General features: G+C 42.4%; 1 pseudogene across 1 annotated transcript in view; it reads left to right on the top strand.

Annotated features, from left to right (window-relative positions):
• Positions 1-27987, top strand: part of LOC146688883 (prestin-like) — a 45740-nt pseudogene that overhangs the window by 8758 nt on the left and 8995 nt on the right. Inside the window, exons 5-25 of the transcript XR_014916043.1 lie at positions 764-945; positions 1094-1258; positions 1338-1573; positions 1679-1826; positions 2293-2406; positions 2521-2598; positions 2688-2783; positions 3025-3131; positions 3242-3311; positions 3386-3478; positions 4877-4983; positions 5054-5254; positions 5377-5431; positions 9432-9603; positions 12859-13083; positions 14641-14759; positions 16113-16252; positions 18038-18179; positions 20483-20635; positions 22791-23165; positions 26756-26824. The product of XR_014916043.1 is annotated as a prestin-like (transcript). The remainder of the gene's footprint in view (positions 1-763; positions 946-1093; positions 1259-1337; positions 1574-1678; positions 1827-2292; positions 2407-2520; positions 2599-2687; positions 2784-3024; positions 3132-3241; positions 3312-3385; positions 3479-4876; positions 4984-5053; positions 5255-5376; positions 5432-9431; positions 9604-12858; positions 13084-14640; positions 14760-16112; positions 16253-18037; positions 18180-20482; positions 20636-22790; positions 23166-26755; positions 26825-27987) is intronic.

Raw genomic sequence — 27987 nt, forward strand, 5'->3', positions numbered from 1 at the left:
GGATTTGTGCCGTTCACACTGTCACACCATGATCGGATATGAGTCGCACAGGGTCAGAAAAGTCGGATTTGATGCGCTTTCGCCTGCAGTGTGAACGTAGCCTAAGTGATAATCAGCATGTACCCACATCATTTTTGTGAATTCGAAAGTTTAGTAAATGTAAAAACAAAACAGCAAAAACTGTAACATTATAACCCCTCAGAACATGTGTCCTGTGGAAGGTTTTTAAAATTTGAGCTTGACAGATGTTGTAAAACTTCACTTTCTAACATCTTCCACAACTGGGATTGTAAAACTCGCTGCCTCTAACTACGTAAAGACTGACATAAGCAGATTTCATTAAACCCAGCCTCAGTTGTCTCACCAATCTGGCTGCTTTCTTTTCTCCAACGCTGTCACGCTTGTCTCGATTGTCAGTTTAAATCCGTCCAACAAATGGGTCCAATAAACTAGACCTGCTCAACCCTTTGAAGCTGAGAAGCTAATCTGCAAAGATTGTAAATCACCGCTGGCCAAAATCTGGCCTGACATCAGGTTGCTGTGGGAATGATGACAGTCCCCTCTGGCAGAGAACGAGAGGAAATTATTGGGCTGCTTTTCAAGTGTGAGGCAGGACGGCCTTTACCGTCACAGGGTGGTGAGAGGAAAGGCCGGTGCGAGCACAAGTCTGCAGTTTCTGTGCTGCGTTTGAGCGCTCGTTGTACTCGACATCAGCTTTGACCCCAGCCTATCATAGCGCTGCGTTTGTGTCGATGACCTGCAGGTACCTTTGCTGTCATAAGTCTGATGATTGGGGGCGTCGCTGTGAGGGAGGCACCAGACAGCATGTTTATGAATATCAATGCTACTGGATCCAACGCATCTGATGCCATCAACGTGGAGCTTCGTGATAAGAGCAGGGTCCAGGTGGCCGTGATGGTCACAACTCATCCAGGTCAGCCTCCCGCCTGCAGAGCAGCCGTGGCTAATCTCACTGTTTATCCAAAGCAGCAGCAGCAGCATGTCTGAATCACTGTTGATGTATCAACTCGATTTTAAATGTTTCTGTATGAAACATTGTTTTTGACCCCCCTCTTCTTCTGCATTCCTTTAGATTGTTTTAGGTCTTCTCAGGTTTGGCTTTGTAGCAATCTACCTCACCGAGCCCCTGGTGCGAGGCTTCACCACAGCAGCATCCATGCACGTCGTCATCTCCCAGCTGAAGTACTTGCTGGGGGTGGAAACGCAGCGTTATTCTGGGTTTCTCTCTGCTATTTATGTGAGTTTTGAGAGGCCCTGTCTTTCTCCTTCCCATAATGGTCAATGAATCGCTAACACTTACCTTTCTGTCACTGCAGAGTGTCAAAGCAGTGCTCAGCAGAATCACCAGCACCAATATTGCCACTTTCCTTCTGGGGCTCGGGTGTATCATCTTCCTTTACGTGATCAAAATTCTCAACGAGCGCTTCAAGAAGAAGCTGCCCATTCCCATTCCTGGAGAGATCATTGTGGTCATCGTGTCCACGGGCATCTCCTATGGTTTGTCGTTATCAAAGGAATACAAGGTCCATGTGGTTGGGAACATACCAACAGGGTAGGCCGCACACTCTATGGATTTGTTTAAGTGTCTTTTGGTTTAAGCTCGTGTTCTCTACACGTATGTGACAGAGGTATACAGATGTTGTCTTATTGGTTACAGGCTTCGCCCTCCTGCTGCCCCAAACATCTCGCTGCTGCCCAATTTGGTCACAGATTCTTTTGCTAATGCGATTGTAGGATTCTCCATGGACGTCTCGCTGGCCAAGATCTTTGCCCTGAAACATGGCTACAGTGTGGATGGCAACCAGGTGAGTGTGTCCACGGGGTGAGCTGCTGATGAGCCTCTGGCACTGTGTGTGACTAAATGTTTGGTTAGGACACTTTGGATCTTCTGGATGATGGGACGTCCTCTAGCTGTTTGTTGCAAATCTTGTAAAGTTATATTTTTATCCTGCACGCTGATATTGGAAATGCTGCTCACAAAAAGGTTCATTGTTCCAGTTTGTTGGAACGTGTTCATTTCATTGAACACTGAGTTGTTTGGAGCGTTGTATAGTTGCCTGACTGTACTATTCGTTGAAGACTGAGCAAAGCGTGTCCTCCAGTGACACATAGCTGACACATAAATGCAGGTCACGCATTTAGTAAAGCACGACTGTGGAAAATATACGGGTCGCATTTTCCTGAAATTGTCCAAAGCTGACGTGTGTAAATGTTGTTGCAGAAGGACTTTCCTCTCTTTTTCACGGTTTTCCTCCACGTGTCCACTTTCAGGAGCTCATTGCACTCGGTCTGTGTAACTTCATCAGCTCCTTCTTCCAAACGTTTGCCGTCACCTGCTCCATGTCGAGGAGTCTGGTCCAGGAGAGCACAGGAGGCAAAACACAGGTGACACACACGAGCTGCAGGAGTGATTACACTATCTAAATTGGTGCTGTAAAGCTGTTGTTAGAGTGAGAGGTGTGTTGATGGAGTTATTGCTTTTTTATGTGTGTGCTTTAGATTGCAGGGCTCCTGGCGTCGCTGCTGGTGCTGGTGGTGGTGGTGGCCGTCGGCTTTGTCTTCGAGCCGCTCCCTCAGGTGAGTTCCCGTCTGACGTTTGGGCGTGACCTGTCAGACCGCACACACCTATATGTCTTCTTTGGCTCTCGTTTGCTTGTGTTTCTCAGACTGCGCTGGCTGCCATCATCATGGTCAACCTCATAGGGATGTTCAAGCAGTTCAGAGACATTCCCAGTCTGTGGAGGACCAGCAAGATTGAACTGGTCAGTCTTTAAAACCAAGCTTAGCTGACTTAAAGTGCACCGTTACTCTGAGAGTTGTTTATGTGAACCCGAGTGAATACACGGTGGAGAAGCTGAGCTTGCAGACAGAAGTGTGACTATAATGTGCAGGAGATAAATGCACGTCGTCTGAAGACATTTGCTTATGTTAAAACTGCTTTGGTCTTGCAAAACGCTTCCTCTTCATGCTAGTTTCATGTTACTTTCCTTTTTGTCCTCTCAGGCCATCTGGGTGATCGCCTTTATTGCTTCTGTGCTGCTGGGACTGGACTACGGCCTCCTGGTGGCCGTCACATTTGCCATATTGACAGTCATATACAGGACACAGAGGTAATGATTCGGATATGTGTTTTTCCTTGAACTGAAGCTTAAAGGCAGCTGTGAGAGTTTTCAAAGAGCAGGTTTGATTTGTGCTCTGAGCTGTTTTCTTTCTCTTCCAGCCCTAAAACTTCCATCCTGGGTCACGTCGCTAACACGGGGCTCTACTGTGACGTCGACGAGTATGAAGAGGTAAATGTGTGAGGAGAGAAACCTGCTCCGTGTGAAACATCCACACTGACCAAGCCTGCTGTTTGTGTTCTCAGGCGGCTGAATATGAGGGGATTAAGATCTTCCACTCCAACTCTTCAATCTACTTTGCTAACAGTGACCTGTATGTGAACAGCCTCAAGGAGAAGGTAGCAGTGTGTTTGAGTGTGTGGAAGCAAACAGAAACCCTTTTGTGGGGGAAATATGTGAAGCACTTATTATCACTGGGTCTTACCTGACTCAGTCTGAGAGGAGCAGCGTGAGCGTGTAATCATCTGGTGGTAGATGCGAGCACAGCTCTACTTTGAGATGAGCAGGAAGTCAGTTTGCTTGTGTTTTCACTGTCTTGGCTACAAATGAAGGTTTGCAGTTGTAGCCTGTTCACGTTACAGCTGAAGCTTCAACAGTTCAGTGAAAACGTTTCTACGTTTGTCATTTCTGCTTTTCTGTGTGTTCAAATAACTAAGAGCAAAGAATACATTTTAACTTTACTGTGTGAATTAAAGGTTTATCCAGTATCTAAGCACCGTGTGGGAAATATTCCCAGCCTCTCCCAGTCTTAACCTAAGGAGTAACTGTGCCAGCTTTACCAGCAACACCTGATTCCTAGGGATCAGTCTCTGTTGCTACTGTGGAGGCATGTTGAGTCCTTAAAGGGGAAAAGAGTCCCGTTGTAAGATCATGGATTGAGCTCAGTGTTTACGAGTCACAGCCATGCCTGATCGCATCAATAACACAAAGAGACGCTACAAGAGCTCAAAAAGCAACACGGTGCCACGATCAGCTGCAAAGGGTAACAGGGTCATTACTTTACTGCTTCAGAGCTTGGACAGTTGATGGAACTATGAATTCTGGGTAATTACGTTTTCACCTAGGTGCAGGTTTAGATAGCTTGTGTTGGTTAAACAATGAAATCACACATTGAAAACTGCATTTTGCTTTTACTCAGGTTATCTTTGTGCAAGATTAACACTTGTTTTGTGACAAATCAGGTGAAGCACAGATGTTACTGAAAGCAGTTGATCATGTGCTTCATGCTTATTGTGTTAAAGTTCAAAAGTAAAGACGTCGATATGTGTTTGTTTTGTAAACATTGTTTCAGTTCTCATTTTTGTTTTTCATATTCAATTCAGCTTTATTTACACAGCGCCAAGTCACAACAACAGTCACCGCAAGGTGCTTTATATTGTAAGGTAGACCCTACATTAATAGATACAGAGAAAAACCCAACAATCATATGACCCCCTATGAGCAGCACTTTGGCGACAGCGGGAAGGAAAAACTCCCTTTTAACAGGAAGAAACCTCCAGCAGAACCAGGCTCAGGGAGGGGCGGGGCCATCTGCTGTGATTGGTTGGGGGGAGAGAAGGAAGACAGGATAAAGACATGAGATTAATAACAAGTGTATTATGTAATGTAATATGAATAATTATCAGAGAAAATGCCAAAATAAGACGTGAGGTAATGGTAGAGGTAAATGAGTGAGGAAGAATGACGTGCTGAGTTGGATGTTAACAGCTCTGTTGTGATTATGTTGATCTTTACAGACGGGGCTAAACCCTGAACACTTACAAGCTGCTCGGAAAGCCCAAAAAAAAAAAGAAAGGAGAAGACGAACAGCAATCGGTCGTCTCCGCTGAAAATCTGTGCCAAGGTGGGTCACTGCTTTTCTTTTATATACATATATATATAAAATATGTTTTGTGGTGCTGCTTTGTTTCTAGTACAAGGATGAGGCAGTGACTCATGACGTTTTGTCCCAGAGCCACGTGGCGGAGGATCAGAAGAATGGCCAGTTTGGCGACAGACATGGCGACTCAGAGGAGGCGGTCTTCCTTGAGCCTTTCAGCACAGTCCACTCCATCATCCTGGACTGGACGTCTGCAACTTTCATTGACTCAGTGGGAGCTAAAGCCATCAGACAGGTTCTGGCCCTTTCTCCAGCGCTGCACTGCACAGGAGCACCAGCTGCATATTTTCACTGAACTCCAGTCACGGTTTCATGGTGTAGAGCCCAAATACTGAAAACTATTATCTGTTTGTGCAGATCATTAAAGAGCATGCCGCCGTAGATGTCCGGGTGGTCATAGCTGGCTGCAACAGTAAGTGACTATTAAGACTTTTCATTAGATCTGAAAATATCTGTACACATGCTCTGTTTTATACGTACTACGTACAGAACGCAATTAAAACCCGTCCACCCATCTATCCTCTTATCTTTACAAATAGCTGTGGGGACTATTTGTGGACCATGAACTGTTCATGAAACCAGTTAGAGGACTGGTGCTTTGTTACACATCGTCCTGCAGGAGTTGGTACACTGTGGTTAGAAAGGCATGGACGTGGAAATATCCCTCACACTGTAGCACCACTGATCCAATGCAGGAGGAATCCATGCAGTTATGATGTTTATACCAAAGTCTGCTACAGAAAGCCTGTGCATACTGCAACCTCAGGTTTCTGTTTGTAGCTGGGCGATGTGGCGCCCTGTGGTCTGATGCTGCTGTAGCCCATCTGCTTTCCAACATGAGGTGCATTCAGAGAAGCTCTTTGGTGGTAACAGGTGGTTATTTGAGTCACTCTTACCTTCCTGTCACGCTCGACACACTTCTTCTCTGACATCACTGAAGCATCTTCTCCCAGAGAACTGCTGCTCGCCTGTTACGTTCAGACCGTCCTCTGTAAACCTCGGAGATGATTGTGTTGGAAAGTCCCAGCAACTTCTAAAGCACGTCTGATATCTAGTCATGCCATGTTCATTCTGATGCTTGCCTTGAACTCCAGCTGATGTCTGCATTGAGCTTCTGCCATGTGATTGGCTGATTTCGATGTTTGCATGAATGAGAACATGATAAGGTCTGTAAGTGGAGACCTATAATAAAGACAAGTTCCACACACTGGGGTCATAATGTAAAGGATGGAAACGGGCAACAAGCACTATGACAGAACTCTGTTGAAAGTTTTGGTTTGAATGATTAAGCCTGTGGGTCCTGACAGACACAGCCTGTGGTTCACAGACTGAAGCCATTCCTGCAGTAACAAACAGGACGCTCCTGTTCTGCACATTTGGGATTGAAAATGAGAAGATATCATTTGGAACCAAATGGTAAACATGATGTCACACGATATATTTACAGTTCACTTTCAGTATATTGGCTCACGAGCGCTCAGGATGTTTTCAGAGTGGCAGCTAGCCAGAAGAAGGCAGGGATGAAGCTGCAGCAGCTTGTTTCACACTGTAATGAAGCTGCTGTCCAAAAAGTGAACACAGCAGGTTGCTTTAGTTGCTTTGTGTGCCCTGTAAATGGAACAAAGGTATCACTGCAGGAATGTCATGTATATAACAGTGTTTAACTCAACAATAACAGTGTTTCCCAGGCTGCACTTATCCTTTTGCAGCTTTATCTTAATTGGCTGATGGGGCAGAGCAGCCCTGAACGAGCACTGCAGATTAAAATATATTTACGGAACCATGTTGCTGTTCAGATAGCTGACTGTAGCTTTGCAATATCTTGTAGAAGAGATAATCTTGCACTTTTTGATGACATCTGTAGTGCTGGGGCCTTTTGGAAAACAGTGACTCAGCTTCTTTTAAAAAAAAAAAAAAAAAACTTCAGAAGGACATATTGCTGTGACAACACCGATGAGGGATAAGAGATATTGTCGTGAAAAAGTGAGTCTGTGGGGATTGATGAAAGACATGTCGGAGTTATCCATGTCCTCATTATACAGGCTTCAAAATGTTCTTACTTTTCTCTCTCTTTTTCCCACTTTCCCATGTTTTCACTTGTTTTGTTGATGGCTTTTTCCTTCGTCCTTCCTTAATTACATCCTCTTAATGATCTTTTCTCCCTGACTTTACCTGCATTTGTCAGATTTACTTGCGCTTGCCTGTTCCTTTGTCTCTCTCTCGCTTTCTCGCTCACTCGCCCTCTCAGCAGGGGAAATTGATGATTACAAACCAGCAGTAAGAGAAAAATGATTGGATCCTAGCAGTAGTAGAACTGTAATATTTTCTCCTTGTGCAGTGGCCTGTAATAAACCAGGGCTGAGGAAACCTGTCAAAGCACGGTTGAGTCTGTGTGAAAGTAGGAGTTTGTGCTGTCTGTGCACGCTCGAACGTTGCTGCCGGCCGGCTTTGTCTTGTTTGAATGCTGTTTTGATTTTTGTGGACAGTGGAGAATAAAGATGACGTGACAGCTAGGACAGAGAACAAACGTGAAAAAACGTGCTGGAAAATGTAATGGGAGTGGCAATCCAGGACACACCAGTGCTGCTAAATTAAAAGAAACATTAATGTATTATTAGCTGCACTGTAGTGAGAGTCCAGGACTACATTTCTTGTATTTTAGGTTGAAAGTGCTTGATGACAAAAATATAGATGTCACAGCAATGCTCCCATGCTCACAAACTAAGGTATCTCTGTGTGCTAGAGTTGACCTTGTCACCTACCTAGAATTATTCAAATGCTTGAGCCATCCTCACCTTCAGTCAGCTGAAGTGTGTCCGCTACCAGGTAACTAAGTGCCAGTGAACGCCACATCCTGAATGCCCCTGAAAAAGAGAACCCAGCAATGCACTGTTGTACTTAAAATAGACTGTGGCATGGCTCTTGTTGGGTCACTTCACTAACAAGAGTAATGTAACTTTTTCCAACAGTAGGACACCACACTTGCATGTTTATTCCAAAACAATAGTCTTTAAAAAGGGGTGTGTGTTTTCCATGTGGACTGAATCATACCACATACATCATTTTCCCTGTTGTGCATAATTGTGTGAAAAACTCACTCAATAATATGATGTTGTTCTAAAATCTATGTGTAGATGGGAAACATTATTTTAAAGGGGTTGTTTGGATACATAATTTATGTTCACATCATCAAAAATACATGCTTTAAGGACCTAAATAGTACAAATGCAAAACAAGAGTACAGTTGGCTTACATTATGTTCCCTTTTGGGAATAAGGCTAAACACTCAGCACTACCCACGGTATCTTTGTACACAACAGTATGTAGGTTATTAGACTGGTGAAGAATAGCAAAGGGAAACACTAGAACAGCCTATTTTGTATGTGTGTTAACAAAATGTCACAATGTTCCCAGGAATGGGCGTCCCAATAAATTCCTCTTAAGGTCAGGCCAGGCAAAACCCAAACACGACATAATCAACACAAACACTTCATACCAACTGTCAAGCACGATGCTGTATACCAAAGTATTTTAGAATCAAATATGAGGCCATCTGACTGACAGCTAAAGCTTTACCCAAATTCAGTCATGCTACAAGACAATGATGTCAAACACAGCAGCAAATCTATAACAGAATGAAAAAGAAAAGAATGAAGGTGTTGCAAAGGTCCAATTAAGGTCATCCAGACCTACACCCGAGTTATGCATCATCCTGCCAAAACTCAATGAACTGAACCAACGTTGTGAACAGTCAACCAAAGTTCTTCAGTAGCTTCAAGTTATTGCAAAGGTGATTCTACAAGCTACTGAATCATGAAGAGTACTTAGTTTTTCAGAGGACTGCATAGAGTCCTATCAGAACTTCGGCTTTCGTGTGATTGTGTAGATTTGAAAACTGTGGAGCAACGACTGCAAAGGCTCTGTCACCTCTTTGCTTGAGGCATGACCTTGAGACATGTACAGTAAGAGGCCTTCACCAGTGGGTCTGTGAGACTGGGAAATATTGGTGAATATAAATGAATAAGACTGGTAATACAAGCTAGGGGCCGCCCATTAAGAGCCTTGATCAAACAAACATAAACTGAATTCTAAAATGAGGCACGATGCCAATGCAGAGAGGCCAGGACTGGAGTGATGTGCTCATACTTTCGGTTCTAGTCAGCAGTCTAGCTGCAAATGCCTATAACAGTACAGATTCACAAGTTCAGCTTTCACGTACAGGTATTTTGCAAGGGTAACAAATATTTCCCTGTGACATACCAAGAGCAAAAGCAGTACAAACGGCCCATATTTGGTAGGTTCCTAATTTAGAGTCACAGCAGTGGGTTACAGGGCAGATGAGCTGTTCTGTATAACTTCTCTGTCCAGTGGTTTCATTGATGGTAACATAAACATCTTTCCTTTTCCAACAGGAAAGAGTCCGTACCTGCTGTTCACTAACCGTCATGAAATCCGTCGTATTCACCTGCTGAAGAGTGAGTACACACAAGTGGTCCCTACACTGAAGAATGCCGTGGCCCTGGATGTGGACGTGTCCACCAACAAGATGTTCTGGTGTGATCTGTATCATCAGAAAATATACAGGTACACACACATACAGCACGCACACACAATGACAAGTTATATTTATTTTTTAAATTATTTATTTAACCCTATCAGGTACTGCTACACAGAACTGAAAACGCACTAGATTTTGCTGGATCATTCTGCTTAATCGACAGAAAAATGATCTATAATTGTATATTTCAGTGTAATTATTGAAATGCTGTTAATGATGTGTATATATTCTGTCTATAAAGGCAGAGGAAGCCCATATAAAACGATGAAAGCCACTGTATAGACGCAGGACCTTAAAGTTAGATAACTCACTTTTGTCATTCTTCAGCCAACATGTTCATTATCTTTCTCCTCTGTCCATCCATCTTGTGTGCTTCAACCTGTCACACCTTCTGGTAGTGAGTCAGCCGCACCTGTTTGTCCTTCACACACACTGTGTGAGTCTGTGTGTGTGCACATATCATAGCTTTGCACATACATTTGTGTGTGTGTTTGTGTCACCCTGATGGCTGACAGGTTGTGGGAGGGGCTTTCTATCATCTCAGCTGAGCCATATGCTCTCACTAATTTCACTGCCTCAATAATCGCTGCCATTATTCATCTCCATACACACACATTCACACGCAGACATTTTCCCACACAAACTTGGTAACACAGTCAAGGGCTTGTGACAGGGAACGGACAAATGAACTCATTTTTCACAGCGAAGTCTATTTTTCGATGCCGTAAATAAACTCACATATCAAAAGTTGCTTTAAGTAGCAAACAGCAAGGGAAGTTATACAGCTTAATCTACTTGGCGTTGTCCTTGATGGTGTTTTCTTTTCTCTAATCTTTCAAAGCAAAATCTTCTGCACTTGCACCCAAGTGCATAGCATCAGAATCAAGTTTTCCTGCTGTTTAGAATATCTGCTCTTTTTGACATTACCATATGTTTTCTTTTCTCCTGTAACGCCACAGTAGAATATATGTAAGCAAATTGTCCAAGTTGCCTTGGTGACAGATCTTAACCCCAGGTAGAGATGAAATTAGAAATCGGAGCTTATTAGGTTGGACTACTATCAGTAAATTGTGGGGTTTTTTTTATTTATTTTGTTTTGTTCCCTGATAAGGTGATATACGAAATAGTTAGGCTTATTAAAGTCTGCACTACTCATTCACCCTCAATGTGATAATGTAGTTTTCCAGACTAATTCATAGTGATTAGCATGCCACGGGTCGATGACTTGTTACCTTCTCCCAATGATGGAGATGTCTGTTGCAAACAATGGTTCAACCAATTAAACATGCAATCTGCTCAGTGGACTTGGACTCATCTGTCTCTGTCTTATTCTTCACTGTGCCCGAAGCCTCTGTTCAGCCCACCAACCTGTTCAACCTAAGTCTATGTGAAGATTTTCTAACTCAAATTAAGGACATAGTGAAATTAGAGTGAGTAAAAGAATATAAAGTGGATATAAAACATCTTCATAGCACTGTCAAAATATCTGGATTTGTGATGTTGAGAAAATATGACCCCAAGAAAAATGACTTCAGAACTTTGTCCATTTTTAATGTGACATGCATAAATTAAAAGCCATGGTCCAGAAAAAGCTTATAAAGCGTTAAAGAGATCTCATGATTTAAAGGTATCAGTCAGGAGAAGGGTACACAAGAATGTCCAAGCTGTAAAATATACCATAAAATACATTGTGTTTTACTCAAAATGGACGGAAATATGAGCAGTTCCAATACTGATACCAATTTGGCACAAAAACTTAAAGCAGCTGCTAGATGAAAATGATGAGGAATTTCACCCTTTAGCACAACAATGACCCAAATCATCCAATTCTACAAAAGAATGTCTTCACCTGATGATTAAAGTTTTGGAAAGACTTAGACCTGAATCCAAATCAAAACCTGTGGGGTGACCTGACGATGATTTGTGGTACTTTTGCAAAGAAGACTGTTAAGTATTGCCAAATCAAGAGACTCAGTGCTGTGGCAAACTCCTAGCCAAAAAGACTGAACGGTGTAGTAAAATCAAAAGAGGTATTTAACAGTATTTTAGTCTAAGGCTGCGCACATTTGTGCAGCCAGGTAATTGTAAGTTTTTCAGTGATTGTCCCCCACCCAAATAGAATTGAAGAGTGACTGTGAATTGTGCAGGTTAAACTTTAAAGGTGGAAATGATTTTCTTAAATCGTTTACCTTGATCTCATTTTCTTCATTTTTATACATCATGAAAACCTGATGTGTTGAATTTTTATATCTGCTGTGTTCGTAAAAAATTAAATATTGGAGAAATTGAACAAGAGATTAAACAGAAAATATGTTTTAGTGGAACTCGCGATTACTCAGTATCAAAGAACAGAATGTAATGCAAAAGAAAATTGTTTCAAATTGAATTTGTGTCAAATGTAATTTTTGTTCTGGCGTTTTCAGTAGAGTTCAGTAGCTGCATGCTGCATCAATAACACGATGGGTTTCCTTCATGTCCACAATGCTTGAGCCGTTTTACCCTCGAGGGTGAAACAGTGTGGCGTTGGATCCATGTTGCAAACCCTGAGGCACTCTTGAGAACCCATAGATTATCTATCACACTCACACAATAACATCCCACACTCACCTGACTGTAAAGATGATGACATTTGGGTTGGCAAAATGTAACAGTGAGCATCTCCAAGCTCTGACTACCAGTCAACCTTCTTCTTTAGTTAAGATGCACCTCCCGTCTCCTCTTACTCCTGTAGGCGTTGCTAAAATGTGAAGGCACTGTGCAACTTGGGACATTGCTTGTCCCAACCTTTTATCAAGCATTTTTTCTTCCATCTTGCTCTTGCATTCATATATTGTCGAGGCAGTAATCTATTAAGTTTTAACATTTTTCACCAGTAAAGGAAATGTCAGTGGGGAATGGGGATAGAAGAGTTGACAGAGTAAGTGGACGGAGGAGGAAAATCAAAGAAACTGAAGACAAGAAAGGGACACTCGGTTAAAGGGGAGATATAGGCATGTGGTGCTGATAGAAAAAGACAGACTCATTCTCCCTGGGAGGCTGTGTTTGGTGTGAAGGCTGAAGTTGTTATAAAGGTGTCAGGATTGGGTGCCCCTCACACCTGAATAGAGTGAAGAATCTATGTTCCCAACAAGATATCTAAGCCACTCACAATCAAGTCATTCCTCCCAAGGAAAGGAAGCCAGACGGTAGTAAATCCATCGTGCCAGCACCTCTGTGATGGATTAGGCTTTTATAATTTCCAGATTACTTACTGATACATTTCCTTTCCATCCGCCCACCAGCGCTTACATCAACAAGGCCAGTGACTCATCACAGCAGGTGACGCTCATCGATTCGCTCCACTCCCCGGAGGGCCTTGCTGTCGACTGGGTCCACAAGAACATCTACTGGACGGACTCAGGCAATAAGAGCATATCTGTCGCTACGGGAGATGGCAGGAAAAGGAAAATGCTCATAACCACCGAGCTGAACGAGCCACGAGCCATCGCTGTGGATCCGCACCAAGGGTGAGTTGGGTTAGTTTTAGGGTAAAAGGATTTTGAAAAGATGCACAAAGGAGCAAAAGATTGCAAAGGAGTTGAGCAAAAAGGCAGGAAGGAGGGAGGGCGAGTAAGAGGTCCTACTGTCATTGTGTGTGTGTCTGTAGAAAGAGATTGGGTGTAGAAGTTGGCCTAAAGTCAGTAAAGGCTATTTGTAGCACTGAGCCCATCTGTTAGATTAAGCGGTTTAACAGTTTTCTTGAGATGGGATGTAACACTTTGTCTTCCCTTTCTAACTCTTTCCATTTGTCTCGGGTGCCTTGAGCTCCCCAAAGACGTCTTTTCACAGCTCTACAAAGCTAGACTAGCATGAAATACATGCAAATGAAGCCACGATTTCAGTTTTATCATGGACACACATATTCAGATAAGGTCCAAGTTTCCAGTACCTGCTGTTTTGCACAGTGCTTTCCCTTTTATGTTTTCAATGCCTGTCTTACTAATAATACAGTCATTTTGCAAAGAAAATGAGAGAAGATGTCTGTGGAACATCGTGTGACGGAGTACAGTTGATTTTGTCAGTTAAGAGTTTTTCAGAACAATTGACATTGCATATTAACCTCTCTTCACTGGTCCTAGCAAAGTTACTCCTTTCATTTCTGACACTGAACTGGCCGTGCCTTAATGATACAACATGTATATAAAGATGAACAATGGCATCTCTCACTGGTTTTGGACTGTATTTGGGTGATAAGCTGTATGTTAAGTTATCAGCTAATGCTAGCTAGACACACAGATAAGCTGCTAGTTATTGAGTAACAGACAAATAAAATACTAGCTTTCACTCACCAAAAGTAGAGCACACAGGAAGCCATATTATTTGTTAGATGATTGTATTAAAAGTTCAAAAGGTCACAAACGCAGAAACAAAAAGGTCCAGTTCAATGACTTGAAGTAGCGGAAGTTGAAGCCTTGCCGCGAGTTGGTGCTACAACCGCCTGCATTCAAGCGTCACGCTCCACAGCACTAATAATTCACAACTTTAAGTATTAATACTTTAAGCCCCTATAAAGGGATGAAATGTAAAGATGTCACAAAGGTGGAAAATTACTTTTTATACCAAGCTAGAAACTTTTTTCACCCCTGCTCTAAAGCTAGGCACTCAGCCACAGATAGCCACACATTGGTTTCTGAAGTGCCATATTGTATTGAAGCTTTTGCCATCACCAGCTTGGTTGGCAAAAAACCCGAGTTGACAAGAAGTCAAGTGTGAAACCGCACAATCATTGGCTAATGACTTCTGATGGACAGCTATTAGCCATCAAGTGTGCGGTTTTTATATCATTTTGTAACATGGTTACAAAATATTTCAGTTGATATTTTATTCAGTATGACCCAAAACAAATGAGTAAAATCAGAAAGCCATTTCTCGTAGCCTTCTGTAAGACTTCAGGTCTCTTTTACAACCACAGCTATCACCATCTGGTGGCCCTCAGAGAGAATGCAGGCAGGTCACGTTGGCTTGATTTCTCAGCCTCCGAGGTTGCTGCTTCAATTTAATCTAACTTGTGTATCTTCCCGCAGGTTTATGTACTGGTCAGACTGGGGAGGTCAGGCCAAAATTGAGAAGGCTGGGATGAATGGAGTGGATAGACAAATTTTGGTGTCTGAACACATTGAATGGCCCAATGGAATAACTCTAGGTAAGGAAAAAAACATGTAGCTTTGAACATTCAAAGCCCACAGAAGAAGGATGAAAAGCTAGAAGATGATGCCCAGATAGAAAAAATCAATCAGTTCTGACAGCAGTTTTGTTAAAAAAAAAAAAAAAAAAGGTTATTATGCTGACATTGCTTTTAGAGAGAGAGAGAAAAAAGTGTCTCGAGTGAATTCAACACAAAGAAAAAAAACAACACATGGAGGAAAGCCAGAGAGAGACAAACAGCACAAGTTGAGAGAAGAAAATAGTCTATGGGTGCTGAAACCCAAGTAGCTCTTATTGTTATATACCTCAGTTTGTGTCTGGCTCTCATCAATCAAGCCAGTGAGTATGAGGCTCCGAATTAATAAGCCAGACGCTCTGTGCTGTCGATACCTCCCCTCATCCCTTTCAACTCCCTCCGAAGCACCAGCCAATTCCTCTCAGCTGCCCTTGCCTGAGGAGAAATAGAAGCACACAGTCGCCACACTCTGTGGAATTGAGGTGTCGCCGCATCTGTATGAAAACAAATTATTTTTTGGAATAAGGCGAATGAGAGGTTTGGCGCCAGGCGGCTGTGGGAGAAAGGGTGAATTGTGTTCCCCTGGTCATTGATTTCATAGAGACCACCGAACAGTGCAGGTGATTGAGTCAGGAGAGGTGAATGGGGACCGAGAATCGTGTTAATTCTCTTCCCCCTTCAGTTTACTTTGGTGCTTTTATTGGATGCTTTTTTTTCATATACTTCCAGTGTTTTACCAATTTCGAATTGCTTATTGCACACAAAAGCTTAATTCTTTATTAATTACTAATTAAATTCTTGCTTTCTGTTTTTTAAATGTTCTTCTTAAAAGCATAATCTTAGAGTCTGGTGAAAAAAAGAGTAATACAGGGATTATTTCCTTTGCTGTTTAAATTCAATGTGGTGTTTCGATTTCAAAGTAAACACCACAACACTTTGCCGCTCGTAGCAAGGACACAACAATGATTTGGGCCTAATATAAATAATATAGCAGTGGCTGAAATGTGGAGTTATTTGAGATTTGCGAAACAGCAAAGTTTGTCTTTAAAATAGGTCCAGCAAGACTAATGAATCTGTTCAAGGGCATATATATTTTCTCCAGCAAAGAAGTCAAGCGGCAATATTACAATCACATCTGTGTTTTCTTAGTACGGGGCTGAGGTCGTCATGTCAAAGAAGATTGATTGTGTAGCTACTGGGCCATTACATCCATATACCCCTCACCCTGGGCCGTTTCACTCTGAGTGACCTCTCTCTCTCTCTCCATTCACCTTCTCCCCTACCCCCTCTTGATTTTGTTCTCTCTCGCTCTCCCCCTTCCCTGCATGTTCTCAGACTTGTCCAACAGACGACTTTACTGGGTGGACTCCAAGCTGCACCTGCTGTCCAGCGTGGATTTCAATGGTGACAACCGCAAAGTGCTGCTCTCCTCGCATCACCACCTGGGCCATCCCTTTGCCCTCACTGTCTTTGAGGTATAGCAGTTGAGAATTGAGATTCAAATGCAAAGAATCAGACCAGGCGGTAATGCCAGAGCTCTGGTCTGGTGCATACAGCTGTTTCTGTAATATGCATTTTTGAAAGTGTGCAGTGTTTTGTTTCGTTTCCAACCTTTTGGGCACCTTGATCCTACAATTGAAGAGCACTGCCCTTCTCAGGTTTTGTGCTGCTGTTTGAAGCTTCAAGGTCACAAGCGGCGCGCGGAAAGATTGACAGTGGAGAAAGTAAAAAGGGGAAAACAATGTCAGAGACTGACTGCTGAGGTGGAAATCAAGACAGAGAGCGAGAGAAGCAAAAAGAAGAGATGGAATAATAGATTTGAGTAGTGTTTTATCAGCGTGGCTGATATTTGTCTTTCATTGTTTCAGAACTACTGTCATATGAGTAAAGGTTATCAGAACCTAAGTGAGGGAGAGATTGAGTGATAGAGAGCTCACTGAAAGATGGGGGGGGGGAAGGTGAGAGAGAGGTCAAGTCCACTGATAATACGGCACAAAAAGCATGGATGGCTGCTGTGACTAAGCCCCACACACGGACACACACGGACACACACCATACAAGTCTTGCAGGTCTTTGCCTTTAAAAAGATGATAAAAATACATCCTCCCTGTAACGACGAAAAAACCTGCAGACACTCTTCCTGATTGGTCTCTCCGTCTCACACTCACCTCCTAAATCGTCTCTTCGTTGTTTTATCGAGCTTTCCATGATATCAGCCTGTCTGTGTTTTCTCGTGCAGTCATTTGCTGCATTTTTCTGTTTTTTCTTAATTGATGTGTGCTTGCAAAGACAAAGCCGTCTGGGGTTGCTGTGGAAACCAAGTGCCGTGAGCACTTGTGCGGTTATATCGTGTAGTATCATTAAAGAGAATAATGAGCAGGTGTGAAAGAGCGGAAGGGAAATTGAGAAGGAAGCTGAGCTAGGACTACAAAGACACCGTACGCTCCGCCAAAGCAGTCACTACCTTCTGCTTTGGCACAAAGCTTAAACAGAGAGTCAAAGGTACAGACGTTTTTCCAATAAAACACCGGGGCTGTTTTTTTCTTATCAAGCATGCAACTTCCTTACAGACTTAAAACGGTGTTTTTACTGTTTTTTGTTGTTTTTTTTAAGTAAACACTGCTCCCCTTTTCACCCACCGAGCACAGAGTAGGTGGCTTATTTTAACTAAACCGTCTCCAAGAGATGCCACGCCTCCTCTGTGTCCTTGTATTTGTTAAGTAGCTGTTATAATTAGGGTGGTTAAAAATAGAAATTAGCAAAGAGTGCCACCTGGGCTTTCTTCTCTGGCAAATTGAAGTAATGTGACTCTGTTTTTAAGTTTATTTGGGGCTGATTATTTTTACCAGAGAAGAGAGAGACTGGCTATAATTTTAAATACCTGGAGTGCTGGAGGGTAAAGATGGTAGAATGGGGGCTAAATGGCATGTTTTGGGGGGGGTTTATTGCATTTTTGAAAAATTAACCAGTTACCTTGGATATAAAACACCTCTCTATTCAAGTAAACCACAACACATCCTCAAATGTAATCGTAAATTTAATCAAATATCCATTGTTGGGATGAGGACATTTCTTTGCAGCAGACTGGCTTTTTTTCTTCCTTTTTTTTTTTTTTTTTAATTAACGGTGACTACAATGAATATCAGTGCACAGCTTCTAAGCAGAGACAAATGGTGTTTATGAAAAGCCATTTATTCTAAAGTTGTATGCAGATTATGCTCATTTGCAGCATGTTTGCTCTTTGCTTTATTTTAACCCAGGATCGCGTGTATTGGACAGACTTGGAAGATGAAGCGATATACAGCGCCAACCGACTGACGGGACACGATGTGGCCAAGGTCGCAGAGGACCTTAACAACCCCCTGGACCTGGTGGTGTTTCATGAACAGAGGCAGCCCAAGGGTAAGAAGAAGAAACGCATAGAAGCTTAGCACAGGTGATCTAAGTGGGGCTGTCCCAGATGACCTCAAATAAGTCAAAATGTCTGTTTCGTTTTCAGTCTGTCATACTGCCCAGTCTCTGTCTAGGTGCTGTTTGCCACTCGTAAGCGTGCAGGATCTTGTTCGGTATAATGAGCAGGATTTTGGGGCGTATGTGCACACAGGATACACAAAATCTAACCTCCTTCCTGAGTACAAAGCATTGCATTATCAGCACATAGACACGAGGATCCACTTAGTGAAACGGTCTGAAACAATAAACAGATAATCTGATGAGTGTGATTAGACCGGTGGATGTGACGGGCACGTCAAAACGATGTGTTTGTCTTTTTTTTTTTTTGCACTCTCGATGTGTGTGACTGCACGCACGCGTGTGTGCCTGTCAACACCTCTGCTTGTGAATACCTGGGTGTGTTTGACACTGCGTGCCAGAAATGTGTTTGTGCGAGTGTTTTCATGCTTTGTTTTCTCTCCTCACTCACTGAGCGCTCAGAAGCAATCTTGTCTGTGCGCCAGCAGGCAGCTAATTGCATTCCCTCATTAATAAATCAAGAGTCCTGGTCAAAAAAAGAAGTCACAGAATTGGAAAATGTTTTCTCCCAAATGCCAACAAAAGCAAGACAAAACACTGCAAGGCTAAGTGAAGGTGCACCGAGTAGCCCCCCCAAGCACACGAGTAGCATTGATAAGCAAAGTATTTGATAAAATGTGACCTCGACTGCAACGCTTGGTGAGTTCAGACTCCTCTCTGCCCTGTCTTTTACCGATTTATCTTTGTTTCTCTTGCATTTTTGTATCATTTCTTATTTGTTAGTGTACTGCACCTAAGGAAAACCCCAGTGAGGAATATTATCTGTAAGTGTGGTTTGGTACAGTACTGTGCGTCTCCACATATTTCGAGACGCTCAGATGTCTTTCATGTTTATCGACACACTTCCTTAAAAGAGGCTTTCGTCCGATCCTTCCCAAGTTGTGTCTGTTTTATTATTAATTTTTTGTGCGCTCAGTGGGTCTTTGAAGCCTAGGTTCACTCTTCTTAGTTGGAGACCAAAGAGAGGCAGCGCAGGAGGAGAAAGTGACGCTTTTATGGCTTAAAACCAACATAATTTTGTTGTTGTTATCATCTCGATCCTTCTTTTTTCCTTCTTCATCCTCATCCTCATCATTTTCGTTCACTTTTCTCTTGCCTCCCTCTCTCTCCTCCTCTGTTTTCTTCTTTCCTTCCTACACTCTTCCTTAACCTTTTTTTCCCATCCTCCCCAGTTTGATGACTCCTTCCCAAACCTTTTACCACATTTGGAGCTTTGAGAACTTAGACAGCTGTTCTCATTACATAGTCATTATGCTGAGATACTGTACATCAAGTATAAATGTATTCCCAGCTTATTAAAATCTCACTCTGTGTAGCAAGTGATATTGCTGTTTTTCCTGACAGCTGATGGCGTGCTGCTCTCCAAAGCTACATAAGAAATCAGGAAAGATTGCGACCTGACCTAATTCTCGCGCTTCCCCACATGACACAAAACTGCAGTGTTTTTCCATGAGTCTGCAACTGTGCTTAAGAAACTACATGTAAATTTTTTATTTGGGTTACAGAGATTAAAAGCAGTTGAGACTCTCCTGCATTCACCTACGCATCTCTAAAGTCAGCAAGAGGAAGTGTGTGGAATAAAGATTAGATTCCTAAATCTAGCATCAAACTAGTTAATAGTTTGATGGCAGCAGAAACTTTTTACTGATGAGATACCGGCGCCTACGTGTCAAATTTGATGCTGGTTTTTCTTTTTCTTAGGTTCATCCAGTTTTTCATGTGTTTTTTTCTGCAGATTGATGAACCTCAGCATCTGCGAGATGATATAATATAACATGATTATCCCCAGTCGTGTTACTGACATGTTTCCAGTTAACATAATTAGTTGCAAAATGTTTCTCCAGCTGGTTCTTTTTCATTAGCACTTACTTTTGCAGCCTTTTCTTACCCGTGTCCCAACTTTTTTTAAGACTAGTTATTGCCATCAAATTCAAAGTGGCCTTATTTTTTTGTTACAATTGTACATTCTGTAATTTTAAACCTTTGATATATTTTCTTTGTTCTAATTTGAATAAAATTTGGGCTGTTGAGATTTGGGCTTTGTGCAAGTTTTTTTTTCCTTTTCCAGTACAGCTCGTTAATAAAACATTTGGGGTTTTATTGTTTTCCAAGAGATAAATGTGTTGCCAAAAGTCTTTTTTAATATTTTTACATTTCTGCCTGTGTTCCCAAAGGTCCTGATACCTGTAATATGGGCACACTGCCTAATGGTGGCTGCGAGTACCTCTGCCTGAAGGCGCCTCAGATCACAGACCACTCCCCCAAGTACACCTGCGCCTGTCCTGACGGCATGGAGCTAGGACCAGACATGAGACGCTGCGCGATCAGTAAGTCTACATTCCACAGGCACACCTGAATGAATGATTCGTGTGGATAAATGTCACATGAGATTCACGCTGCTAGGATCACAGTGAAATTCAGGAGCATTGTTGCCATTCTCAGGGGTCGTTGGCTAACAGTGATCAGTCCAATAGTAAGGCCTGAATTTTCTCCGGTTCCTAAATTCTTTTACAAGCACAAAGAATCCAGGCTAACTTCTCAGCTACTCCATCAGTACAACATAGAACAGCAGTGGTGCACAGCAAGGCTGCAAGAACGAAGCACACAAGTCATTCTATGTATAAGTAAAATTATTTGGAATGAGCTTGTTTCTAAGTCAAACTTAACCTGACAGAAATATTTTGGAAAGACCTGAAGTTCATTTGAATAAACCCACAAACATGCAAGCCGTGTAATACTGGATTAAATTACCAAGAATATTTTTGTCTCATTTATTTATTTGAGTTATGTTCGTCTGTGTGACTAGTGTTAAAGTCTGATCATCTTTTAGGTCATATTTAAGCACAAATATTTAAAATTCTAAATATAAAGCGTTTCTATTTATACTGTTTCTATTTGTCATAATACTTTGGATACTCCAAATACAGTATTTTTCAATGTCTGCAATTTAACAGTACAATGTTTACAAAGCTAAAAGTGCCCTGGATCCTTCAGAGAATCTGAACCTTAAGTGTTGTGTAAAACTATCTTGGGAACTAGGTCAGGGACTCTTCCCTGCACTTCTAACCTACCTCGCTGACCTTATTTCATCAGTCAGCTTGTCCCCCTGCCCTTATAGAGTCACTACATTTGTAACGTTGCTATTTTTACTAGACCTACACCTAATGTCTATATAGGTGAGCTAGGAGGAGCTGACACAGAGAAACGGGGGGAAAGAGACGATGAAGATGTATTGAGGCAATATTTCAAAGAATCCCTGTGAGAGAGGCTGGGAGTAGGTGCAGGGGCAGTGAGTGCATTTGTACCAAAGCTTTTTGGATTCTTACTGTAACACAAACATTTCTGGTGGAAAAACTCACTGGTTTAATTGTGACTGTATTGGATCAAAATTTCAGTTTTACAACCACAAAGAAACGCATATCACTTATATTAAAAATAATGTTTAGAAAACACAAACCCGAATGTTATATCAGCAGCAGTGTGTGCACTGGGATTTGTGTAAATCTGATACACCAAAAAAAAAAAAAAACAGTGATCAGAGGAAGAGCCTGGGGTGACATGTGGTGTAATTTAGCTTCAGCTAAAATCCCTGACTTGAATACTTCTTTTAGTACATGTAGTACACTATGAACCAAACGTACTGGTGTAGTACATCTGCTTTAACAACGTAGTGTTTTCTCAGATCATTTCTTGTGATGTGATATGATGTTTGCAACAACTGACTGCAACACTTGCACTAAATTCTGCTTATTATGCGCTTGTGCAACTTATCCATCTGGCAACTTGTTACTTATGAATGTGTGAATGCACTTTAGCACAGTATGTACATAGAAATATCACAGTACCTGTCACGGTACCTATGTGGTGCTGTACAGGACTTTAAAGTGTCACACTTCTGATTAGCAGTAACACAGGTGTTATACCGGACTGCTGTGGTGCAGCTGAAAGCTGAAACGTGAAGCTTTTCATTTACTGATCCATTTATGTCTCAATCCAAACCTGTGGTGTGATGTAAGATCTACAGACTTCAGTTCAAAGCCTATAAATAAATAATTATGAAATTATGGTCATGAAATCTGAGTAAGATCATGAATACAAGCACCTAAAATGAATTTCCTCTATAAGGTGGTTGGGCTCAGCTTTAGAGATGAGACACTGAGGAGCTTGGACTTCTGGAGGGACCTTAGAGTAGAGCCGCTGCTCCTGCGTATCAAACACACCAGCTGAGCATCTATTTTGGATGCCTCATGGATGCCTCCTTTTGGAGGTTTTGCAGGCGCGCTCCTGGTAGGAGACCCCATGGTAGACCCAGAACCCTCAGAAGAGATTATAGATCTCATCTTATAAGACAATGGAGGCATTGCTGTTGACTGCAGTTGTATGCTGAATATTGATGCAGAGCTTACAAGTGGAAATGGCTGCAACAGCTGAGCAGTCTGGAGAGAAATCTCAAATCCTACTGGTTGTTTTTCTGTTGCGCAGTTCGACCCCGAGCAACCACGACATCTGCCTCCACCGCAACCACAACTTCCACGACGACCACCACAACAAGCACAACAACAACAACTCCCACAACCGTTGCCACGACCACAACGCCCTCTACCACCACCACCACCACCACCACCTCTGCTACTACCACATTACCACCCACAGCCAAGACTACAACACCAGCCCCTCCTCAGACCACCAGGAGCGGCAGAATCACAGAGCACCCTCGGACTCCCGCCGCTACCAGTACAGAGACGACCAGTTTGAGCAGCACTAGTCAGAAGTCCACGTCCACACACACCCCCTTATTGGCTGCCGTGGCTCCCAACAGCATTCAGAAAGAGAGCAATGCCAACCTCTCCCACAGAGGTAAGTGACATGATGACAGGAATGTGGATGTGTGTAAAGCGAGTGTTTTCTTCTGCTCTGCTACCATCACTGCTGTTACCACCATCATTAAATCAGCAGGAAGCTAAAAACCAATACTTTTATCCCTCCTTTCTCTAGCTTCTCCTCCCCTCCACTTTTCCCTCTGATCATTTGCTTTACTGGCCCTACGACCTCCTCCTCTATTCCTTTTCTCATCTGCTCACACACCCGTCCGAACGCTTCACAGGCCTGCACTATGTCTCGGTCTGCTTACTGTTGATCCCTCGCGACCAGCGTCTTAACAGAAGTGTCAGAGCTAAGAAATGACAGTCCCCTCCATTCTCGCATAAAACTACTCATCACTCATCCTCACTTTCTGACAGCCTCTCTCTTACTCTCTTTGTCTTTATCTCTGTCTTGGTCTCTCCCTCTGTACCTCTCTCCCCTTCTCTCTTTAGCTCTCGCTCGCTCTCTTTCTATAACTGGCAGTGTTCTTCATTCTCGCGCCAATCACGCTTCACTGGCTCGCAAGAAAAATACCACTTTGCAGCCCAGACAAACAGTGACAGCAGACTAACAGCCGTAACAATGGTTTACAAAGCCACGCTAAGAATTAAATTGTACTTGGAAGCGGACGAGAATCCTTGATAGCACCACGCAGCAAAATTGATGAAGCCACCAAATTGTGAGATCAGTATTTTTCAGCAGTTGTTTTGAAAGTCTTCTTAGCTTTTTTACTGCATGGCAATATTAAATTGAGACAGTCAACCTGCCGAGGCAGCTTTTTATTTTGTCTTTTGTTTCTAAGAAAATGAAAAAGGTTCCCTTTTTAATACTGACTCTTTAGATGAATATATATTTATGTCAGATAATGGGTCTGTGCACTATTTAAATGCCCTAAAAGAAAGATTAACACTAAAACACTTATCATAATACTTGTATATCTTTATGTCATTCTAACAAGTAATTTAGAGGAGAGAAAAAAGAATTAAAAGAGCAGGTGTTGAGGATGAAAAAAAGCTGTACAGATGGAGAGAAACAGGGAAAGATGATGAAAGTTTTAAGTGGGAGTTGGAGGACAGGGAAATGAATGAGAAACGGAGCAAGGAGTAAAACGAAGGAATGTTAAATGAAAAAAACAAAAACGTGCAGTGTGAGACAGTAAAGCCACAGAGAACGAAGAGTGAACAGAGAGCGAAAAAGAACATGACAGTCCAGCACTTTAACGGGGAGGATGGGAGTTGTAGATGACACACTGTTGGGAGGAAAGGCGGCATTTACATGGATATGAAACGACGGGATGGAAAAAGAGGCGGGAGAGAAAGTGATTTTCTGGGAATTAAAGAGGTTGCCTGCTGTATTACTTTAGGGGTCGCGGTACTTCAGAGTTACTAAGAGGCGAGAGGCACGTTTCTTCCGGTCTCTGAAGTTGTCAGCCCTCCTCAGCACACCACAAGTGCTCCAGATGAGAGGTGGAGCAGACACAGATGAGAAAAATGGGGCATGAACAAGACGAGTCTCCAAACCCACGGGCCATGTGTTATAATTTTCAACTCGGTGCACACTGTCAAGTTTGCCGGCATCAGCTGTTACACGCTGCTGGGGGGAGGGAGGGAGGGCATGGTGGGGCGAGGGAGAACCAGGAGTCTGATTGGGGAGGGCAAAGATTAAACACAGCTGGTAACCAATGTTTTCTTTTGATATCGGTAGTAATGTTGCACATCTTTCAGCGACATTAAAGAAAATTAATTTCAAGATTTTGGGGAAAAAAACAAAAAAAAACAGACGTGTGACAGATATGAAAGAGTCTGTAGAAGCCATGATGCTGCCCGTAACAACATCAGCATGACAGGTTTGGTGGCGGGTTAGTAATGGTCTGGGGGGCACAGACCTCTACAGGCTAGGCAATGGCACCCTGACTGCTATTAGCTCCCAGGATGAAATCCTTGGAGCCAATGTCAGACCCTACACTGGTGCACTTGTTCCTGGGTTCCTTCTGGTGTGCGACAATGCCTGACCTCATGTGATAAAAGTGTGCAGGCAGTTCCAAATCCACTAAAAGACCTCTGGGATGTTATGTTTTGGTTCATCCGATCCTGTATGGTCACACCTCAGACTGTCCAGGAGTTCAGTGAAGCCCTGGTTCAGATCTCCCAGGACGCCATCCGTCGTCCTGTTACGAGTGTGCCCCATCTTGGTCAGGGATGTGTACAAGCACATACCATTTTGAGATGCTGCAATGAAATTTCCACAAAACAGCAATAGCATGCTGCATCATTTTTCACTTTGATTTTCAGGGTCTCTTTGAATTCAGCCGTCTGTGGGTTGATCATTTTCATTTCGATGTGGCATCTTCTCATTCCTAACACATTACCCAGTCCATATCAGTACAGATATTGATCTGATGTGTTTTTAAAGTATATTTTTGAGCAGTATATTTACGATATACTGTTTTATTAATCATTGTTAATTGTACTGGATATAGCATTCTAACCCTGACAGTTATATTTAAATAATAAGTGGCAGTAAACGTTTTGATATTAAAATCCCTCCAGTAAGAATGACCCTCATGAAATTGAGACTTTTGTCCCCTTTTCTTCTTCTTCTCCCTTTCTCAGTGCCCTCCCTTTCTAGAACAGCCTTCTTCCAGAGCAGTTTCTTTAATGAGATTCAGTTAATCTGCCTTTTTGAGTCTTACTGTTGGACCCACTGGACGTCACTCACACTTAAGAAAAGCCAAAATTCGCTTCTGCTGACTCAGAACTCGCTGTCTGAAGTCGCTTCACCTTTTGTGGCTCTCGTGTGTGCGCACGTGTGTGCATTTATTTGCATTTCATTCACTATATGATTTAATTTATGAAGAATGATTTGCATCTGCATTGTCTGTCACATCCATCACATGCCATCTGTCTCTTTTTGCCAGCCATAGAACTGGAACAGTCACTTTGTCGAATGAGCCAATCAGTATGCAGGGCCAGCACTGTGCTCTCTTGTGTTAATCTTCCTTACCAGACTTCATTATAGCCATCTGATCACACTTTTGGCTAACAGCTAGCCTGCTGCTAATACGAGGGTTGGGAGCGAGATTAATGTCAAAAGCTCCCCCGCCGACCTGTTGGGGTGAGAGCTGAAGGGGAGTAAGGATGCAAAGCATGTCCAGAATAAATGTCTTCTGCATTGCATTGTGACACAGTTTTGAAACGTCTCGTAGAAAAAGAATGGAGTAATGCGAGATCATGTGCTCGTTGCTTATATTCATACAAATTCTGATGCATTGGTTTCTGGAAACGCATTTGTTCCTTCGTGTATTAAAAGGCATCTCACTGCATTTTTATGCCATCCCTGTGTGATTCATTGGCTTTTTCATTTACACATGCTGCTGGGGAAGACAAAGTCAGCAGTCCAAACTGAAATCAGATGGATTCTCTGCCCTTATATTATGCAAATATCCTTTTCCAGCCTTTCTTTTGATGTTCCCGTGTTGAAATCTCTCTTGCTCTCTAGGAGGGCACTTGGTGGGGTTTGAAGCAAAACTTTTTCTTGGTTTGATTCTCTTTTTTTCTTGTCTTCCATCTTTCTGTTCATCTCAGCTGCGAGTGATCACTACCTCATAGGTAACAACATCACAGTAGCTGTTCTGGGGATAGTCATTCCTATCGGTGAGTACTGTTGACTCCCTCACTGTGTTGTCTTTGCTTTCTGCTTGCCTGCCTCTCCCTCCTCGCTCCTTCAAGTCTGCTTAACTGCATGTTGCGTGCGTTTTGTTGTTAATGTGAGTATGAGGTTATGTGTTTGTGTGCGTGTGCCTGGGTTTTAGGATGTTTGCGTTTCCACCTGGCTGATTAAATCTAAAACATTCTCATTAAAATAATAACAATTCAACACATTATATCTGGTTCAATAGTGAGATTCAGGCATAAAATTGTATCGCATCTATTGAAAAAATGTACTGAGGTATGGTATTATCCAGCAACATCCTCGTGGCCTATGGCTAGAAAAAGCCATTACATGGAAGTGAGCCCCTCTGTCAGTAAACGGCCAGGCTGCTGTAATATGCACATTATGTCATTATTAATGACATTTGAGCAAATGTGAAATTCAATTCAGGTTTTGTCATCACACGACCAGCTGTTAGTACATTTTGCTCGTGTTCACCGCTCTGATCAGATCGTATCAATCAGGCCAATGTTCTGACCTATTTCTGTGACCGAGCGGACTAAGAGTGGGTTATACGGGAGACGAGGGGAGAGAAAAGTGGATTAATGCCATGAAATTGTGTTTTTGGCCTGGAGCAGGAAGCTAATGACCTCAGACATAATGCTGTTGTCTGTTTAGGCAATAAAGAGAAAACCATCAAGCTGCCTCTACAAAGGCAGAAAAAGGCAATTGTAGTTCTTTCAATCAAACCGGCTTAGAAAAGTTAATCTACTCTATTAGCTCCGATTAAAATGAAAATCGAATTTTATGGAAATATTTCATACTTTCATGCCCAACGTGACTGGGAAATCAGCTGAATGTGCAAATGGCCTTATAGTGGCAGCATATGCCACTAATTGAGATCTCTTTCATCCCTAATATTAACAAGTTTGATAATTCAGGGGAGCGCTAAAAGATTGTAAAGCTATTTTTTTTTCTCTTTCCAGTCTCTATAGTTGAAATATCAGCTCATTAAAATAACCCTGGAGACTATTAACCCTTTCCGCTTTATCCTTTTTTTGTCCTTCTCCCATTTATTGCCACCACAAATCTTTTTTTTTTAGCAGCTTTGAAACATTAATGTTGGAGGTCCACACGGGCTGGATTTCTGCACCCCAGCTCTCCG

Source organism: Copadichromis virginalis, linkage group LG17 (genome assembly GCF_057382275.1).
Source record: "Copadichromis virginalis isolate Kocher_CV1m ecotype Utaka linkage group LG17, C_Virginalis_male_GT1.1, whole genome shotgun sequence".
Lineage (NCBI taxonomy): Eukaryota > Metazoa > Chordata > Actinopteri > Cichliformes > Cichlidae > Copadichromis > Copadichromis virginalis.